Genomic DNA, 6,531 nt, shown 5'->3' on the forward strand with positions numbered 1-6,531 from the left:
CGCAAAGGCGAAGATGCAAGCCGCACCACGCAGGCACAGTGTGGGCAGCATTCAGACTTAGAGAAAACAGTACTTTACCACTCTCCTGCCTTTTCCATTGCTATTATATTGGAAAAGAACGAGTTTTGGACAACTACCTTTCATTCTTGCAAAACTCTTTGCAGACCTCCGTGCAAGCTTTAGAACAAGATTTTGGATGTTTTCTTTCCTGGCAGAGTTTCTCTTTGCAAGATATGGTGGAAAAGCTTTTTGCTGAGTGTTGAGCGGCAAGACACGCAGAAGACGCAGATACGCAGCTCTCCGAAGCTAAGTGCCGGTCCGGGGCTTCGTACGGCAGAAGCCTCTCTTAGGTGCTCACCGCGACCGGCCCAATGCTCTGTGCGCGAAGAAGCCGCTTCTTCGCCTCCGGGAGAATCGGCGAGCGGCAGCTTCGCAAAGGCGAAGATGCAAGCCGCACCACGCAGGCACAGTGTGGGCAGCATTCAGACTTAGAGAAAACAGTACTTTACCACTGTCCTGCCTTTTCCATTGCTATTATATTGGAAAAGAACGAGTTTTGGACAACTACCTTTCATTCTTGCAAAACTCTTTGCAGACATCCGTGCAAGCTTTAGAACAAGATTTTGGATGTTTTCTTTCCTGGCAGAGTTTCTCTTTGCAAGATATGGTGGAAAAGCTTTTTGCTGAGTGTTGAGCGGCAAGACACGCAGAAGACGCAGATACGCAGCTCTCCGAAGCTAAGTGCCGGTCCACGGCTTCTTTCGGCAGAAGCCTCTCTTAGGTGCTCACCGCGACTGGCCCAATGCTCTGTGCGCGAAGAAGCCGCTTCTTCGCCTCCGGGAGAATCGGCGAGCGGCAGCTTCGCAAAGGCGAAGATGCAAGCCGCACCACGCAGGCACAGTGTGGGCAGCATTCAGACTTAGAGAAAACAGTACTTTACCACTCTCCTGCCTTTTCCATTGCTATTATATTGGAAAAGAACGAGTTTTGGACAACTACCTTTCATTCTTGCAAAACTCTTTGCAGACCTCCGTGCAAGCTTTAGAACAAGATTTTGGATGTTTTCTTTCCTGGCAGAGTTTCTCTTTGCAAGATATGGTGGAAAAGCTTTTTGCTGAGTGTTGAGCGGCAAGACACGCAGAAGACGCAGATACGCAGCTCTCCGAAGCTAAGTGCCGGTCCGGGGCTTCGTTCGGCAGAAGCCTCTCTTAGGTGCTCACCGCGACCGGCCCAATGCTCTGTGCGCGAAGAAGCCGCTTCTTCGCCTCCGGGAGAATCGGAGAGCGGCTGCTTCGCAAAGGCGAAGATGCAAGCCGCACCACGCCGGCACAGTGTGGGCAGCATTCAGACTTAGAGAAAACAGTACTTTACCACTGTCCTGCCTTTTCCATTGCTATTATATTGGAAAAGAACGAGTTTTGGACAACTACCTTTCATTCTTGCAAAACTCTTTGCAGACCTCCGTGCAAGCTTTAGAACAAGATTTTGGATGTTTTCTTTCCTGGCAGAGTTTCTCTTTGCAAGATATGCTGGAAAAGCTTTTTGCTGAGTGTTGAGCGGCAAGACACGCAGAAGACGCAGATACGCAGCTCTCCGAAGCTAAGTGCCGGTCCACGGCTTCTTTCGGCACAAACCGCTCTCAGGAGCTCCCTGCGCTCGGCACATTGGTATGCGCAAAGAAGCCGCTTCTTCGCCTCCGGGAGAATCGGCGAGCAGCAGCTTCGCAAAGGCGAAGATGCAAGCCGCACCACGCAGGCACAGTGTGGGCAGCATTCAGACTTAGAGAAAACAGTACTTTACCACTCTCCTGCCTTTTCCATTGCTCTTATATTCGAAAAGAACGAGTTTTGGACAACTACCTTTCATTCTTGCAAAACTCTTTGCAGACCTCCGTGCAAGCTTTAGAACAAGATTTTGGATGTTTTCTTTCCTGGCAGAGTTTCTCTTTGCAAGATATGGTGGAAAAGCTTTTTGCTGAGTGTTGAGCGGCAAGACACGCAGAAGACGCAGATACGCAGCTCTCCGAAGCTAAGTGCCGGTCCACGGCTTCTTTCGGGACAAGCCGCTCTTAGGTGCTCACCGCGACCGGCCCAATGCTCTGTGCGCGAATAAGCCGCTTCTTCGCCTCCGGGAGAATCGGCGAGCGGCAGCTTCGCAAAGGCGAAGATGCAAGCCGCACCACGCAGGCACAGTGTGGGCAGCATTCAGACTTAGAGAAAACAGTACTTTACCACTCTCCTGCCTTTTCCATTGCTATTATATTGGAAAAGAACGAGTTTTGGACAACTACCTTTCATTCTTGCAAAACTCTTTGCAGACCTCCGTGCAAGCTTTAGAACAAGATTTTGGATGTTTTCTTTCCTGGCAGAGTTTCTCTTTGCAAGATATGCTGGAAAAGCTTTTTGCTGAGTGTTGAGCGGCAAGACACGCAGAAGACGCAGATACGCAGCTCTCCGAAGCTAAGTGCCGGTCCACGGCTTCTTTCGGCAGAAGCCGCTCTCAGGAGCTCCCTGCGCTCGGCACATTGTTGTGCGCAAAGAAGCCGCTTCTTCGCCTCCGGGAGAATCGGCGAGCAGCAGCTTCCCAAAGGCGAAGATGCAAGCCGCACCATGCAGGCACAGTGTGGGCAGCATTCAGACTTAGAGAAACCAGTACTTTACCACTCTCCTGCCTTTTTCATTGATATTATATTGGAAAAGAACGAGTTTTGGACAACTACCTTTCATTCTTGCAAAACTCTTTGCAGACCTCCGTGCAAGCTTTAGAACAAGATTTTGGATGTTTTCTTTCCTGGCAGAGTTTCTCTTTGCAAGATATGCTGGAAAAGCTTTTTGCTGAGTGTTGAGCGGCAAGACACGCAGAAGACGCAGATACGCAGCTCTCCGAAGCTAAGTGCCGGTCCACGGCTTCTTTCGGCAGAAGCCGCTCTTAGGTGCTCACCGTGACCGGCCCAATGCTCTGTGCGCGAAGAAGCCGCTTCTTCGCCTCCGGGAGAATGGGCGAGCGGCAGCTTCGCAAAGGCGAAGATGCAAGCCGCACCACGCAGGCACAGCGTGGGCAGCATTCAGACTTAGAGAAAACAGTACTTTACCACTCTCCTGCCTTTTCCATTGCTATTATAGTCAAAAAGAACGAGTTTTGGACAACAACTTTTATTCTTGCAAAACTCTTTGCAGACCTCCGTGCAAGCTTTAGAACAAGATTTTGGATGTTTTCTTTCCTGGCAGAGTTTCTCTTTGCAAGTATGGTGGAAAAGCTTTTTGCTGAGTGTTGAGCAGCAAGACACGCAGAAGACGCAGATACGCAGCTCTCCGAAGCTAAGTGCCGGTCCACGGCTTATTTCGGCAGAAGCCGCTCTTAGGTGCTCACCGCGACCGGCTCAATGATCTGTGTGCGAAGAAGCCGCTTCTTCACCTCCGGGAGAATCGGAGAGCGGCTGCTTTGCAAAGGCGAAGATGCAAGCCGCACCACGCAGGCACAGTGTGGGCAGCATTCAGACTTAGAGAAAACAGTACTTTACCACTCTCCTGCCTTTTTCATTGCTATTATATTCGAAAAGAACGAGTTTTGGACAACTACCTTTCATTCTTGCAAAACTCTTTGCAGACCTCCGTGCAAGCTTTAGAACAAGATTTTGGATGTTTTCTTTCCTGGCAGAGTTTCTCTTTGCAAGATATGGTGGAAAAGCTTTTTGCTGAGTGTTTAGCGGCAAGACACGCAGTAGACGCAGATACGCAGCTCTCCGAAGCTAAGTGCCGGTCCACGGCTTCGTTCGGCAGAAGCCGCTCTTAGGTGCTCACCGCGACCGGCCCAATGCTCTGTGCGCGAAGAAGCCGCTTCTTCGCCTCCGGGAGAATTGGCGAGCGGCAGCTTCGCAAAGGCGAAGATGCAAGCCGCACCACGCAGGCACAGTGTGGGCAGCATTCAGACTTAGAGAAAACAGTACTTTACCACTCTCCTGCCTTTTTCATTGCTATTATATTCGAAAAGAACGAGTTTTGGACAACTACCTTTCATTCTTGCAAAACTCTTTGCAGACATCCGTGCAAGCTTTAGAACAAGATTTTGGATGTTTTCTTTCCTGGCAGAGTTTCTCTTTGCAAGATATGGTGGAAAAGCTTTTTGCTGAGTGTTGAGCGGCAAGACACGCAGAAGACGCAGATACGCAGCTCTCCGAAGCTAAGTGCCGGTCCACGGCTTCTTTCGGGACAAGCCGCTCTTAGGTGCTCACCGCGACCGGCCCAATGCTCTGTGCGCGAAGAAGCCGCTTCTTCGCCTCCGGGAGAATCGGCGAGCGGCAGCTTCGCAAAGGCGAAGATGCAAGCCGCACCACGCAGGCACAGTGTGGGCAGCATTCAGACTTAGAGAAAACAGTACTTTACCACTCTCCTGCCTTGTCCATTGCTATTATATTGGAAAAGAACGAGTTTTCGACAACTACCTTTCATTCTTGCAAAACTCTTTGCAGACCTCCGTGCAAGCTTTAGAACAAGATTTTGGATGTTTTCTTTCCTGGCAGAGTTTCTCTTTGCAAGATATGGTGGAAAAGCTTTTTGCTGAGTGTTGAGCGGCAAGACACGCAGAAGACGCAGATACGCAGCTCTCCGAAGCTAAGTGCCGGTCCGGGGCTTCGTTCGGCAGAAGCCTCTCTTAGGTGCTCACCGCGACCGGCCCAATGCTCTGTGCGCGAAGAAGCCGCTTCTTCGCCTCCGGGAGAATCGGAGAGCGGCTGCTTCGCAAAGGCGAAGATGCAAGCCGCACCACGCCGGCACAGTGTGGGCAGCATTCAGACTTAGAGAAAACAGTACTTTACCACTGTCCTGCCTTTTCCATTGCTATTATATTGGAAAAGAACGAGTTTTGGACAACTACCTTTCATTCTTGCAAAACTCTTTGCAGACCTCCGTGCAAGCTTTAGAACAAGATTTTGGATGTTTTCTTTCCTGGCAGAGTTTCTCTTTGCAAGATATGCTGGAAAAGCTTTTTGCTGAGTGTTGAGCGGCAAGACACGCAGAAGACGCAGATACGCAGCTCTCCGAAGCTAAGTGCCGGTCCACGGCTTCTTTCGGCAGAAGCCGCTCTCAGGAGCTCCCCGCGCTCGGCACATTGTTGGGCGCAAAGAAGCCGCTTCTTCGCCTCTGGGAGAATCGGCGAGCAGCAGCTTCCCAAAGGCGAAGATGCAAGCCGCACCATGCAGGCACAATGTGGGCAGCATTCAGACTTAGAGAAACCAGTACTTTACCACTCTCCTGCCTTTTTCATTGATATTATATTCGAAAAGAACGAGTTTTGGACAACTACCTTTCATTCTTGCAAAACTCTTTGCAGACCTCCGTGCAAGCTTTAGAACAAGATTTTGGATGTTTTCTTTCCTGGCAGAGTTTCTCTTTGCAAGATATGGTGGAAAAGCTTTTTGCTGAGTGTTGAGCGGCAAGACACGCAGAAGACGCAGATACGCAGCTCTCCGAAGCTAAGTGCCGGTCCGGGGCTTCGTACGGCAGAAGCCTCTCTTAGGTGCTCACCGCGACCGGCCCAATGCTCTGTGCGCGAAGAAGCCGCTTCTTCGCCTCCGGGAGAATCGGCGAGCGGCAGCTTCGCAAAGGCGAAGATGCAAGCCGCACCACGCCGGCACAGTGTGGGCAGCATTCAGACTTAGAGAAAACAGTACTTTACCACTCTCCTGCCTTTTCCATTGCTATTATATTGGAAAAGAACGAGTTTTGGACAACTACCTTTCATTCTTGCAAAACTCTTTGCAGACCTCCGTGCAAGCTTTAGAACAAGATTTTGGATGTTTTCTTTCCTGGCAGAGTTTCTCTTTGCAAGATATGCTGGAAAAGCTTTTTGCTGAGTGTTGAGCGGCAAGACACGCAGAAGACGCAGATACGCAGCTCTCCGAAGCTAAGTGCCGGTCCACGGCTTCTTTCGGCACAAACCGCTCTCAGGAGCTCCCTGCGCTCGGCACATTGTTGTGCGCAAAGAAGCCGCTTCTTCGCCTCCGGGAGAATCGGCGAGCGGCAGCTTCGCAAAGGCGAAGACGCAAGCCGCACCATGCAGGCACAGTGTGGGCAGCATTCAGACTTAGAGAAACCAGTACTTTACCACTCTCCTGCCTTTTTCATTGATATTATATTCGAAAAGAACGAGTTTTGGACAACTACCTTTCATTCTTGCAAAACTCTTTGCAGACCTCCGTGCAAGCTTTAGAACAAGATTTTGGATGTTTTCTTTCCTGGCAGAGTTTCTCTTTGCAAGATATGGTGGAAAAGCTTTTTGCTGAGTGTTGAGCGGCAAGACACGCAGAAGACGCAGATACGCAGCTCTCCTAAGCTAAGTGCCGGTCCACGGCTTCTTTCGGCAGAAGCCGCTCTTAGGTGCTCACCGCGACCGGCCCAATGCTCTGTGCGCGAAGAAGCCGCTTCTTCGCCTCCGGGAGAATCGGCGAGCGGCAGCTTCGCAAAGGCGAAGATGCAAGCCGCACCACGCAGGCACAGTGTGGGCAGCATTCAGACTTAGAGAAAACAGTACTTT

Source organism: Molothrus aeneus, unplaced genomic scaffold (genome assembly GCF_037042795.1).
Source record: "Molothrus aeneus isolate 106 unplaced genomic scaffold, BPBGC_Maene_1.0 scaffold_44, whole genome shotgun sequence".
In the NCBI taxonomy this organism is placed as follows: Eukaryota; Metazoa; Chordata; class Aves; order Passeriformes; family Icteridae; genus Molothrus; species Molothrus aeneus.